The following is a 14,603-nucleotide window of genomic DNA, read 5'->3' as shown; positions in this document are numbered from 1 at the left end:
TTTATCAATAGCAAAGTCGAAAGGGACACCATTGATGGGCTCCACTCTGTACCCATGTGGGGAATCGAACCCGGGTCATCGGCGTGACGAGCGAACACGGTATCCGCTAGGATAACCCACCGCTCCAATTCAGAAATAAACGACGTGAGAATAAACCATGAGGGGCGCAGTGTTTCATTGTACGATAAACAACCACCTCGAGTGGTATATTTCTTACATGAAATATCAACATTGTGCACAGCCTCTTTAAGAATCTAAGTACAAAGTACAACATACGCTTCAAACATATTTACCCGTATTAAATAATGATGACTCCAGATTATACTCCGACCTCGGCGATGTCGGACAAGTCCACTTTACGAACAGGGGGGATATTCTCATAATTTCCACGGCGATTTTATGTCCAATAATGCAAATTACCACATCTCGCCCACTTTCGAATGTGATCGTTCGGCCTCAACGTTTTTGTGTTGCCGAGCTACATCTATGGGGTACAACTCACTGGACACTTCCCTCTCACTTCCAACTAACGTCGTCCAATTCATGACGTTATCAAGTTGCGAGTGTATGTTCGAGTCTCCCGAAATGACGTCATGATAGAACCATGTTTTATCGTGAAATAAACCAAGCTTCGTTCTTCGTTGTTGTTTGCGAATTGCCGTGAAGCCACAGCCACAGTTGTGATCTTATGTCAATATGTATTGTAGGAGTGTAATGACTGAGTCCGTTTTTCACTTTGCAGTGCAAATAACACGAGTTGTCTGCAGCAAGGGGAATGTCAATAAAAGCTCTAGTGCATGTCTGCTTGGCATCGTGAGGCTACCACTTAGATATATACTTCTCTGCAAACTACATGTAGTTCGATACTAGTTTCTGAGAGCGTTTAAACTAGGTCTTCGAAAATGTGAGATGTAACACCCGTCACAAACACATACAAGTCTATTGTTCACCTGAAACATCTGGCACTGTTCAGAATAGAGAATTGCATCAGCCATCGCTTTGGTCACCTTTGCGTCAAATCCAGAAATGTCTCTCTCCCCCCCCCCCCCCCCCCCCCCCCCATCCTTGAAGGTTGTAACCTTGATACAAGCACTTGGGAGCAAGAGTGGCATTTGCTCTTTGAAATGTTCGTTGAAAGAGCGTATTCGATTGGGCCCCAATAGTTGTGAAAAGTAGACACCAAAGGCTGGAACTGATGGTATAGTGCTCAAAGAAAAGGGAAACTTGACTATTGGTAAGTTGAGGTCATCCCTCTTGTCGTGTAGTCTGGTTGATGAGGCCTTAACTTGTACTGACGTACGTTGTTTGTATTGAGTATTGTATTGTATCAGGTAGGGTTTTCCATACTCTGTTTTCCAGTAATCCGAGGATGACCAAACTTCCTGTGATTGTCAATTTGTTTGGGGAATTTTAGAATTTCCTTGCTCAGTCAAAATGTTGAGTCTTAGGTACTAGTTACTTAGATACTTTTTTGTTTGTTGTTTAACGCCGCACTCAGCAATATTCCATCTATATGGCGGCGGTCTGTAAATAATCGATTCTCGATCAGACAAGTGAGACAGCCTAACCACCCGATCCCGTTAGTTGCCTCTTACGACAAGTATAGTCATCTTTTACGGCAAGCATAGGTTGCTGAAGACCTTTTCTACCCCGGATAGTTTGATGTTCTGGCGTTCTCGTCTATTTCATTGTCCAAGTGACTTTCTATAACGATATTCCCTCTGTGTTTGTTAACCCAGCCGAGGTCATTCACTAATTTTAGTGTTGAGGTAATTAACTCAGGGTTAATTGGTCGCATACGAAATAATTAGGTGTCTATGCATATTGTCTGTATCTCGTCAAAGTGTTGTTGTAGTATTGTTATTGTGCTTTCATTTTATTACTATAATACAGTTGCTCAGCTAAGCTGCCTGCGTATTTCCTCTGATTTAATTTACACCCGTGAAGATACGGGATAGAATAGGTCTTCAGCAACCCATGCTTGCCGTATAAGGCGACTATGCTTGTCGTAGAAGGCGACTAGTGGGATCGGGTGGTCAGGCTCGCAAACTTGGTTGATGCATGTCATCGTTCCAAATTGCGTGGATCGATGCTCATGATATTAATCACTGGATTGTCAGGTCCAGACTAGATTATATACAGACCGACGTCATATATCTGGAATATTGCCGAGTGCGGCGTTAAACAACAAACAAACCAACAACCAAAAATCTGATTTAATTAATCAGTGATCTTTGTCAGTGCATTTGAGTCCATTTGATCCTTTATATTGTCATATCTTGATACACTTAGCTGCTGGTATTAAACCTGTGACCCATTACCACGTTTCCATATTACTTTATTCTTGTTTAATGACACTCTTGATCATTTGAGCACAGCTCCGTGACAGGGGACATCAGGGAACTTGAATTATGTTATACAATGACGTCATACCTTTTGTGTCACAATGAGCCATATGACATCATAACAGTGACGTTGGGTATAGAACGAAACCTTTGCAAGACAAGTTTGTATTTCATTAGGGGTGACCATCTAATACTAAGTTATGAAGTTGCCGTATTATACATACTGACATTGTCCGTCATATGTTCGAGTGAAGTATTATGGTGTAAACAAACTGCTTGAGCATATACGAGAACCATATTTTGTTTAAACTCAATCAAAACACTGGTCTCAACCAATGCCGCTTCACTCAATATATTTACTAACACAAAACATTTCACTCTTTATTCAGTCATGGTAGAGTGAATATAAAAGTAATGTGTTTTCAATGTAGAGCTAGATTACTCGGATTCTACAGAAAAAAACGTGTCCGAAAATTCTTTAAAAAAGTCGCTGACTGTCGACAGAAACAAATTGTCTGCCACAAAACATTGTTGCAAGGTGTTTTTAGAAAAACAACAACCTTTAGGCTCATAGTTTAAATTGAAACTAAAATCGGTTTTGCAATTGTAGCAGTAATAAGAAGTTTTGTCTGTGCAGTTATTGATTGTTCAAGCTTTCCAGAAAGTTTGGAGGCAGAATGGTGGTCAACACTATAACACAAATGGCATGAAATGTAACAAACCCAAATTAATACAAAATATTACAATTATATCAAATCCTGACCAATGACACAAAACGAACTTTTCACGTCTCTCTTTACTGAGGCTTTGAATGTTGTAACCTTGATATCAATCACTGGATTGTCTGGACTGGACTCGATAATTTACAGACCACCGTCATATAGATGGAATACTGCTGAGTGCGGCAACAAACAACAAACAAACAACAAGAAACTTAATATCACATAATCCGATTAATCTCATCGATATATTGCTGTTGAAATATATATAATTGCTAATAATCCGTACTCCAATTTGGACACACATTTTTTTGGCATCAACATTACACTCGAACATATCACAACTCTTAATTGCGTTCTCACGAAGCATAACCTTTCTGATGATACTTGCAACGAAGACCAACTATTTTTCACGATTATTCCAGCACTGCCTTCTGGCGGCCTGTTTTCTGTTACACAGTAGTTACCAGGGTTCTTGTACACCAGCTCGTTATCAATGTTACGTGTATCAGTGCTTCCGTCTCTTCCAACAGTTGTAACCCCCGACATAGGTAAGCTTAGCGGCGTCAACCAAAAACCTGAATTCCGCAAAGACCAGCACTTCCATCACCACGACACCGCCCCAATAGCCAATCGTTAATACATCCGGCACAGTTACAATGGATTTCCCTTTGAACTGGCGATGAACCACAGTTATCGCCCAATTAATCCACATGTACATGCATTAATTAACTAACACCATTACTGGTGTGATTTGTTTGAATACGGATAATTCCTAATTATAAACCCTTTTACTATCCGTCCTTCAGGCAGCTTCGATATGGTTTCCTTAATTATTAACGTCATCCATAGACTCACATGGAGAAGATTACCAACTGAGCTTGCAAGTTCCTTGAAGCAAATATATCCGTGAATGTAGTTTGACACATGAACATTGATCTGTATTTGCTGTGCACATTCTTCTTTTACCATATAGCATTTCCAAACTACGTACAGTTGACTGTGTGGGCACACTTAGGTAGGTGAGGTGAGGTGAAATTGGATGTAACGTCGCGTCCAAGATCATTGCACTTATATAGCGACGTGCATGCACGCCTGTGTGTTTGTGTGGCTGCGTGTACTAGTCATTTAGTTCAGTCTGTTGCTGGTTCGGCCAAACCTTTCAAATCAACCTCAAGAACTTATAATACTCTCTTGTCTATAGTGTTGCCTCTTTATGTTTGTAGCCCTATCCATGCAAAGTTGATGATTTCGTTTAACGGCACCGATGATATTCTTATCTTGCTGTGTGTAGACCATATGGTTGCTGACGGAGGGGCAACAAAGTTGATGCCAAAATAGTGGAATTTTCAAAGGCGCCAAAATTTGGCGTCTCCTTGGTATTTTTATGGAAAGGGTTTTGTGACTTTTATTTTTACATGAACCAAGTCGATTTGTCCGCTGGTAATTATTTTGACACAAAGACGTATCATTAGCTTGGTAGCATTTTACTGAAAATGCTGAACAGACAAACGTGCAACTGTTTGGGCCAGACACTAACACTGGCCCCACATTCCTACAGACGGTATTGCTGAAAGAAATGGTTTGGCCTGCAGTCTTCGGGATATCTCCATCTATGTTTGAGATGAAGGAAAAAAAACAAGGATTCATTAAAATATTCAGCAAAGTTTGAGGGCTTTCTCCCCTTGATCTCATTTCAGTTTTTCTTTGGATGGCCCACAAACGTTGGAAACGTGTCCTATTTTCATACCTGATTCTGATTTGGATTTAATTATGTTGGAGAGACACAACAGAAATCATCATCGGGCATCAACATAAATATTTCTATTGTGTCCACCAAAATTTCAATTATGAAAAATTACTCAATCCCTTTAATGAAAGTTGGCTCTATGCAGTCGTTCTTATTAGTAGCGTCCAGTGAAAGTCTTTGGACTCATCTATGTCCAGCAATGTCATATGGATGTTTTGGCAAAGTAAAAGACCTTGACAATCTTTCAAACTAACGAACTATCAACGTCAATATATTGCGTCTGATTCTGGCATGCCAAAGACGTCGCCGCTGCCAGTGACACAGAGGACGAAAAGCATTTACTTGGAAGATTTATTGCCCCTCCTTCAGTAACCACTGGGACTGAACGAAGCCGAAAACAGATCATGATCTGTGGCGCTAAAAGAAATCAGGAACTTTGTCTGATGGAAGGGTCGACAAACAGTCAACATTATCGACTGGAGGTTATAATATTTCTTGAGATTGCTTCGAAAGAATTGGCCAAACCAGAACAGTCTCTACTGAATCAGGAAATACCGAATGTTCCTTAATTTGAAATTTGCAAACAAGGAAATTGACGCTTAAGTTAAGTAACATTCCAAGATATTTCCCTAAATATTGTCCCACAATATTTCAAATTTCAGAAACCACCGATGGTTCATTTTCCTATACGAACACCTTCCTACTTGTTAAACAATATTTGTGTTCATAATAGGTGTAGTCAGTGCGTGATGTTGTCATTGGTAGAAAGCAAAAACTGAAAAAGAGGAATCAAAATTAAAATAGACAGATATGAATGCCCCACATGGAAACATGTAGTGGACCCCACTTACAAGGACTCAAACAGCATAACAATCATATGTAAGCATCACTGCATTAACTACATTAATTGTTTGATGAAACAACTTGCTATAAGTAACATTAGATAATGACACATAAGGCCAGCATGAAAACTGAGGACGAAATCTGCTCAAACGCGTTAGTACTATTAGCATTTGACTTGACTCTGAAGACATGCCTATTCCTGTTCTGTACTGAACGAGATTGCAAAAGAACCCCCCCCCCCCCCCCTTCCGTGCAAATTGAAATGCAAATGCGTTCCCCCATGTCTTGCCCTATAAAAATCCACCCAGATCGTAAAACATTCATTCGTTATTGAAGTGCGACCACATGCCAAGAGTGACAAGAAATCAGCGGCCCCAAGCCCTTGGACGATTACAAGCCTAACAAACCGCCCGGCAAGTAGCCAATGCATTTCAAGTCCACGTAAGGACCATATACAGGCTCCAGCAACGGTACGAGACCACCAACACTACAGATGACCGAACACGTAGTCACCACCAGACGTCAGGATCGTCAGATTGTGCGACAGGATCTTCAAGATCGCTTTGTTACTGCTGCGGAAACCGGTCGACAGACCATGGTGACACACCAGCGTCACACTAGTGCGGACACCGTGGTGTCGGCGATTGACGAGCAGACACCTCCACTGTCACAGGCCACACCGAGGAACCATTCTGAGACCACGTCATCGCCGGGACCGTCTTCATTGGGCAACAGCACCAGCATTGGCGCCACCAGCAGTGGAGAAGAGTCCTCTTCTCAGACGAGAGCCGTTACTGTATCTCAACAGCAGATGGCAGAGGGAGAGGCTGTCGATGCCGTGGGGAACGTTATTCGGATGCTTGTGTGTTAAGAGAGTGTGTTGGTCCGAGCCTCATGGTGTGGGATGGAATTGGTTTTGCAGAGAGGGTCGGTCCTGTGCTCTTCCAGAACATCGGTCCAGGGAGAGGCAATGGTGTCACAGCATCTCGGTGCATTAATCAAGTCATGAGACCACACGCCATACCTCATTTTACACGTCGCCACAATCACGAGTTTCAGCATGATAACGCCCGTGCCCACACTGCAAGAGCAACAGGAGATTTCCTCCAGCAGAGTGGTACCAGAACCATGCAGTGGCCTGCCCTCAGTCCTGATTTAAATCCCATGGAGCACCTGTGGGACGAGATTCAAAGACGGCTGAATGACGTCGGACCAAGGCCGACAACTGCAGCTGAACTGCGTCAGGCGTTCCTCGGATTGTGGGCTCAAGTGCCTGTGGCCTCCATCAACCGCCTCATCCATTCCATGTCTCGACGTTGCCCGGCAGTCATCAATGCACATGGCGGAAGTACGAGATATTGACTTGTGATGCCATTTTCTCAGAGACTAGTGTTGTGTTTCACTTTAAGAACATTTGACACTTTAATTTCAATCTTGATGATCAGTTTTGCCAAGTTTCATCTTTTTAATATGCCTCAAAGTATGTTTACAGTGTTTGGACAAATACGATTTCTCAAATATCTATCCATGCTGATGTTTCTTTTGCGGTTCAGTATATATAGTTACGTCTCTGTCTTCAAACATTCAGAACAATTTACCAAAAATGAAAGCAAATATCATATGAAATGTGAAATGCTGTGTAACACACACACACACACACACATACACACACACACACACACACACACACACACACACACACACACACACACACTCCCTTCCACTGGTTTACCCATCTGAGCTTGGAATATAAGAGACGAGTAACACCTTCTAATAAGTTTCATATTTAGATGTATATAGAAAGATTCAGAGTGACAAAACACTCTAAACAAGAAAATAGCCGCACGACGTGTATGATAAGAGGGGTGGCTTCCAGTAGTAAACTTTCCAGTAGTCCACTTTCTCTTTATGTCGAGCAATGTTCCAGCTGCTCCATTGGAGTCGACATATGCATTTTGCTTCTATCTACAAATGTTACAAAGATCGTCACACAACATCTTGTCTCAAGTTGATTGACCAGGGATTCAATATTCAAGGCATCAGCAAAGCTTTAAAAAGGTGGAGAACATCACTAAACGTGACAAAAGTATATGTGTGTTGCATTTCCCTATGTCTTTTTACCATATGATTTTTAGTTGATTTGCCTTTGGATGTGTTTTGTCACCCTTTCGCAAACACCCGGTGTGCTAGCGATCCTTTAACACATGCTTGTGACATGGTCCGGTTCGTTCAGTGGGCTTGGCTTTTGGCGGAGATTTCTTATGGTTGTGGTAAGGGTTTTGTCGCCTGTTTGTACCGTTTACATCAGCTAGTTTCCGTACTAATCGCTATATTTTCATATCTGTATTGAATCAGTTAAAGAAAAGGTTCGTAGTACCCGATGCTAATCGTCGGTGGCTCTCGTCATGAATAGCTTCGCGAGTTAAAACAACATTTACTCACTCGTATTAGCCGACGAATGAGGGTAGATTGTTAGTGTGTTAAATGACTGATAGTCCCTGACGAAGCAGAGGTTTATCAATGCTATAAATCACTGGTGTTTATACATTCGATGAGTAACAGTTTGCGGTGATACAGACATAATATTACTGATCGTGGATAATCAGTCTCGACTGTCTGCCGACACAGATACCATTAGGCGTAACAGGCAACAATAGTAATGAAAATGATATGAATGGATCACTTAATATCAATGACACCAGGTGTTTGCTAAAAAAGAAGGTAAGCATGCCCTAGCCACCTTCCTCTCACGTAGTTTGCGGGGGCACGGGTGGCCCAGTCGTCTAAGGCGCTGCGATTCGCTGTGCAGAGTTGCGTCCCTTTGGCACGCCAGAAACCTATGATTGTGGGTTCGATTCCCGTTTCGCACCAATTATGTTTCTAGGTTTGTCAGTACCATACCCGTGCTCGTAGGTTTCACCGAAGTGGTAAACGTCTGAGACCTGCATCACTTCGGGCTTTCCTCCCACATTAAGCTGACACGCCGTGATATAACTGGAATAATGTTAAAAGCGGCGTTAAACCCAACTCACCCACTCACGTAGTTTGCGTAAAATAACATTCGTTCAATTTATCACTACAACGATTTATGAGTCACCGATATGTATCAATGTAATACTTCACACAACGCACTCAGGATAACATCCTGTTGACTTCACACGGAATTCTTCGAATGTCTGGATCTATTTATTGGGTGGTTAATCAACAACTGGTGGTCAAGGTGATATACTGGAGACCAAACAAAACGTTGAGAAACTGCAAAACGTGCCTCATGTGGTCGCGTATTGTCCTATTAATAGGAATCTCATCGGAACTATTGGGCAACAGGAGGCAATACTTTCAACTTGTCACTTTTCCAACGTGCATTGAGATTCTTGTTATTAACCGCCGCCTCCGCCTTCCTGTAATTACAAATGCCGTCCAAACCACCATGTTGTCAACAGGCAGAATCCTGAACGTAACGAGCAGCTGTGAGTTCGGATGTTCGACAATAGCTGCTGCTCGTCCTTGTGCAGGGTCCGTTCCATCAAAGTTGTACAACATGCGCCAATGTTGGTCTTGCGAGTCGATGTGGCTTTATTTTAACCGTCACTTATACCTAGTTCATTGATCAACAATTAATACATTGATGCTTATTTACATATAGTGTTATGTTCGGCTTTGCTACTGGGAATGACTCCGAACTTATGTTTTTGTTGTTTGTTTTTTGTTTAACGCCATACTCAGCAATATATATGGCGGTGGTCTGTAAACAATCGAATCTGGGCCAAACAATCCAGTGATTGACATCATGAGCATCGATATACGCAAATAGGATACGGTGACATGCATCAACGAAGTCAGCGGGCCTTACCACTGGATCCCGTTAGTCGCCCCCTACGACACGCATGGATTGATGAAGACCCATTCTAACCCGGAATCTCCACGGGACGAACTTAACATGTAGGCCAGCCAGACTTAGGACGACTGCTGACTGGGTCAGAATGGGTTCCTCCTTTTCAGTTTATGCATTTAATTAATGTGTTTCTAATGACAACTGCCTTTTATTCCTATGAAAAATAATTATATGAAATATGAAATAGCTGTTTTTAAAATCGTTTCTTGTATTTAATGTCTGAGGAATAACGTCTGTTTTAGTTTACAAAGTTGAAAACACATAGTTAAAGACAGACAACGGAATTTAATTATGTACGGACATATTCCATGGCAATATTATTAATAACCTTTGAATTGTTTTTTCTGCTTCTTCGCACCATTTTAACCATCTTCTTGTAACCATCTAAGGAACGCGATGGGCTACCGATGGTGTCTTCGAATCTAACAGAATAAGGACAGTGTCATGATGATATGCCGGTATTTCCAAAAGATACACGGAAGTTCGGAATAAATGTATGTGAAAATAAAGTTGTTTTTAACATTTGTTCCATGTGTATAGTTCAGAATTATGATATTACCGTCTGATGTCTCTGACGAACAAGTAAATCAGATGATATGTTCTAGTTTAAGGCCGGTTTTAACAGTGTTTCGCTTATGGCAAGGCATGTCGGCTTAATGTCGTAAGAAAGCCTGGAGTGATTCCGGTCTTTGACGTTTACCACTTTGGTGAAACCAACGAACACGGGTATATATGGTGATAACGAAATAGAAAAATCATAATCAGGGCGGTCTGGGATTCGAACCAACGACCCTTGTTTACTGATATGTCTAAGGGACGCTGCGAACTTTGACAACTGGGACGCCTGTACACCCTGTAGTTAACCACTGCAAGGACGTGCAGCCCCCAACTGCAAAATCCCCATGCCTTATCATTTCTCTTTTGGTACAGCACATCGCTATTCATACACCAGTATCCATGGCGATCATGAGGCTCCTGCAAACATATTGCAGTGATAAACCCCACTTGTGTGATGAGTGTACACGTGTGGTGGTCTGGGGACAAATATAGGATAGTCTTCCATCATTATTGCCCAAATCGGTCGGTTCTGTCCGACTGAGCTATTTTGCAGCTAATCGCGACGATTAAATACTGAACAAGCACGCTGCATCATTCGTGAATGAGTGTTGGTTTAATGTCAATATCAGCAGAATGTCAGTCATGTCCAAAAATACGAGTGAAAACGGAAATGTCCATAATAAGTCTATACTCACAAGAACTCGTCGAAAAGCTCAGACGCTTCAACAATTCTATATCGTGGGCATATTCTTTCCGAATATCAAATATTGATGACACATGGCGTTTGTAGAAAGGTGAACGTATCCTGCCCAACCGGTGGCACCCGTCACAAATATGAATGATATATTCTAAGAAACTGATATTCTCCCTGTCGAGTGCCCGTAACAATAATAATTAGCCACAATTCTAGTACAGCCGGCAGAGTTGACACTCTTATCAGGAAAAATAGTCTAGACAAGACATTGTTGTATATTTCCGGGAGTAAAACTGTTCAGTGACCTTGGCCTTCCATGACAACAGATACTGTGGAAAGATTCTGTGATAAAGTCTGAATAACCTTGTGTTTTATACTATCCCAGAAAGGGAAAACAGACCGCGTGGCCTCCTGTGGAAATGGCATACATGTGTCTGTATACCCGATGGGATTCCAGATCAGAAAAGAACCACAGCAACCTGCTTGTCGTAAGAGGCGACTAACGGGATCGGGTAGTAAGGTTGGCTGACTTAGTTTAAACATGTCATCGTATCCTAATTGCGTGATCGATGTTCATGATGCCAATCACTAGACTGTCTGGTCCAGACTCGATTATTTACAGACAGCCGACATATAGCTGGAATATTGCTGATTGTGGCATTAAGCAACAAATAAACTAACAAACTTGTGTATGATTGTGACAGAAAGTTATAATGTACCTCAAACATCAACATGTCTCTTATAAGAGTGTCTATATCATAAAGTGAGTGAGTGAGTTGGGTTTAACGCCGCTTTAAACAGTATTATATATATCACGGCGTGTCAAGTTAATGTGTAAGGAAAGCCCGAAGTGATGCAGGTCTCGGATGTTTACCACTCCGGTGAAACCCACGAGCATAGGTATAGTGTTGACAAACCTAGAAACGTAATCGGGGCGAACCGGGATTCAAAACCACAATCATAGGTTTCTGGCGTGCCCAAGGGACGCAACTCTGCACAACGAATCGCTGCACCTTAGACGACTGGGCCACCCGTGCCCCCTATATCATAAAGACGTTCACTTCAGCTACGATAGCCACAAGAACAAAACACAACCAGACAAATGGGAGTTGTGGAGCTTTTAGTGATACATCTAGATAGTCTAGACTATGTTGCTTTTAGTGATACATCTAGATAGTCTAGACTATGTTGATGGTGATACAGGTGATCCGGGTTTTGTCTCGCCTGCAAGAAGTTAACGGGACTATTTCACTGTAACATAGTTATGTTAAATTGTTTGATAGGCATTATTTAGAAGTTGACGGATGACAAGATAGACACAATTTTATGGATAACAACTTTTCACAGTATTAAAGAAGTTGTTAGCCATAAAATTGTGTCTATCTTGTCATAGTTAGGTTGGTACCGAGAATAGACGTAACAAAGGGTATTTAAGATACAATGTATAGTGTGATTGATGCAATGAACGGGGGCACGGGTGGCCCAGTCGTCTGAGGCGCCGCGATTCGCTGTGCAGAGTTGCGTCCCTTGGGCACGCCAGAAACCTATGATTGAGGGTTCGAATCCCGGTTCGCCCCGATTATGTTTCTAGGTTTGTCAGCACCATACCCGTGCTCGTGGGTTTCACCGAAGTGGTAAACGTCTGAGACCTGCATCACTTCGGGCTTTCCTCCCACATTAAGCTGACACGCCATGATGTAACTGGAATAATGTTAAAAGCGGCGTTAAACCCAACTCACTCACTCACTGATGCGACGAACCCATCTGAAAAACGTGGTAATATACAGACGAAATCTGGCAGGAACTACTCTAAGCTCGAATTAGAAATATTGACTAACTGTACCAATAAGTTCAGATTGAGTTTTTGAAAAGAAAAAAGGTCGCAAAGTATTTGAGTTTAAAGTAAAGCTGTTTCTTAAAGTGAATGTACGTTTCAATCATCGACTATTTTTATAAATGACATGATGTGATTAATAGATTATATCCAAAGCTCGTGTGTTTCCGAATGGGAAATGTGAGGTATTAGCAATACAGAATGTGTATTATGCTTGTCAAAGCCAATATCAATGTCTGTTTCTAATATACGACAATTACGATACGGAAACACACAGCTAATAATCTTCATAACAGGCATGAAATAAACGTTACATGAGTGACGTCATCACAACATATGTAAATAAGCTGTCTGGAACCGAGAATACCATTCCGCAAACGCGAATACCATAATTGTGGTAAAATGTGTGCATATCCCCGATACCTCCACAGCGAATGAACATATATCACTCTCGTATACTATTTGATAACAAAACCGATCTGTTATTATTTGGATACGTATGGAGGCTAACATATCATCTGTAAAACGAATGAAATATCACTGCCTGACAAGCTTTAGGTAGTATATGGAAGATCGTACACCTTGGAAATCAAAATGTATAAATAGTTTCATTTATGATTGTTTGGTTCCATTTAACCACAAATATGGTCATGTTTGTTGGGATACAACTGTTACATATTCATAGAGTTTACAACACACACACACGATACACGTTAAGTAGCCATCAAATTGTTTACTAATATATATATATATATTTACGAAACTAGTTATAACAAGCTCTGCGACAGATTTTATTTAGTTGAACTTATCATGTCATGGTGTGGGGACAAAGATAACTCGATGTCAGCACCGAAAGGACCGAACTGAGAACAGAAATATCAATATACTAGCGCATATATCAGTTATATAAGTAAGTTCTCACCTTTCATGGAGCAGGGAAAACCTCTTCATCATCAGTGCTGAGATAACACGACTTTGCCCAGCGTCCGCACTCGACCACGTGCAAGTCAATGACAGACCGTGCTCTCTATCTACCTATGCTATCATCCACTAGAATTGACCAGTAAGCGATGCCATCTACCAATAGCCAAAGTCATTTGGAGGGCTGGGCCAGCGCTGGCAAAGCTATCGGTAGCGGCTTCCCAGTAATGGAATTATCAGACTCGCTTTGCTTCGGCCGTTATCGCGCGTACGTAATTCATGGAATTCTGCTGTTTGTATAGGCAGGGCAATATCTCGTGAAAACTGTCTATCACTTGGATCGTAACGAACCCTCCTCAACCATATCTGTCAATCAAAGTATCCAGTCGAGCAGTAAGCCATCGTTAAAAGAATGCCGCTGGGAGAATTAAGAGAGGCAGGTTCAAATGACTGTCTGCTGAATTAATAATAAACGTCCTTAGTATTGTCTGCAGGACTTGTGTCGTTATGATATTTTAGCTGTTAGCTGTTATGATCATACCAGAGGGGTCCTTCCGGTCATGTGTTGGTCCATCAGAATACCGAATAGCCTATTTCGAAGTTATGTGATAGTATTATTGTCTATGACTTTCTTAGTCCTGGTTCAAGCCAGCCGATAATATGTAGAGCTACCCAATGATACCAGAAGCACTTGTTTACGATCAGAATAAATACATTACCATATTTACACATGTAAACAGCAGTCGGGAGAAATGAATGTACATTGAATGACATTGAACTATGTATCTTCATCTGCAGCCGAGTCAAATGTAAAAAGAATCGTATCTACAGAAACATTGAGGTTTGTCATGTATATAACTACATAAAATAACCCTTCGTTGGTTGAGACAGGCAGATATGACAAGTTGAATATAATTTATAATGAAAGATATTGAATGTCATGCACGTTTGCTGTTGAAGATGAATTGCTGTTGAATGTGTGTGTGTTTGTTTGTGTTTGTGTTTGTGTGTGTGTGTGTGTGTGTGTGTGTGTGTGTGTGTGTG

General features: G+C 41.5%; 1 protein-coding gene across 2 annotated transcripts in view; it reads right to left on the bottom strand.

The window, feature by feature from the left end:
* LOC139450057 (cholecystokinin receptor type A-like) overlaps positions 1 to 13,673 on the bottom strand; it is an 86,949-nt gene extending 73,276 nt beyond the window's left edge. For both annotated transcript variants that reach the window (XM_071231696.1, XM_071231697.1), the window contains exon 1: positions 13,561 to 13,673. The gene's annotated coding sequence lies outside the window, so the exon portion shown is untranslated. The remainder of the gene's footprint in view (positions 1 to 13,560) is intronic.
* Positions 13,674 to 14,603: the final 930 nt, after the last annotated feature.

The sequence above is a fragment of the Haliotis cracherodii genome, unplaced genomic scaffold (assembly GCF_022045235.1).
Source record: "Haliotis cracherodii isolate W230 unplaced genomic scaffold, xgHalCrac1.p SCAF_8, whole genome shotgun sequence".
In the NCBI taxonomy this organism is placed as follows: Eukaryota; Metazoa; Mollusca; class Gastropoda; order Lepetellida; family Haliotidae; genus Haliotis; species Haliotis cracherodii.
The sequence above is the reverse complement of the archived record's forward strand: the minus strand, read 5'-3'. Positions and strand labels throughout refer to the sequence as shown.